The sequence below is a fragment of the Myotis davidii genome, unplaced genomic scaffold, assembly GCF_000327345.1.
Source record: "Myotis davidii unplaced genomic scaffold, ASM32734v1 scaffold170, whole genome shotgun sequence".
Taxonomy (NCBI): Eukaryota; Metazoa; Chordata; class Mammalia; order Chiroptera; family Vespertilionidae; genus Myotis; species Myotis davidii.
The window spans coordinates 1741314-1741767 of NW_006282528.1; positions in this window are offsets into that span (position 1 = coordinate 1741314).

Here is a 454-nt window from a genome sequence, read left to right on the forward strand (position 1 = left end):
TTACCCGAATCGAAACCCGGGCCCTTCAGTCCGCCAGCCGACACTCCATCCCCTGAGGCAAACCGGTTTGGCACAAATACAGATCTTAATGCACACCCTCCTGGAATGTTATTTTAAGTGAAAACTCTGGGGGAAATTCCTATATTAAAGCAAACACGAGTTTAATGCAAATTTTTATGAACCAAAGACTTCAAAGAAATTGCCACGGATTGCATAAAGGCCCCCACCACCACCCACATAGTATCCTGTGTCCCATATCTGTGGCAGAGTTTGAGAAACAGGGTGCCATGTACCTCACTGGGGTGCAGTTTTCTAAGCCAACAGTTAAGTGTCTGAGTCCCTAGGCAGCCTCCCGGACCCCCGGATTCCTGCCCTGGCGGCCAGGCCTGTTCCTTCGGGAACCCCTCCCCGCAGTAAACAGGCCGTCGCCCGCCCCCTCCCCCGGCTCCGAGCA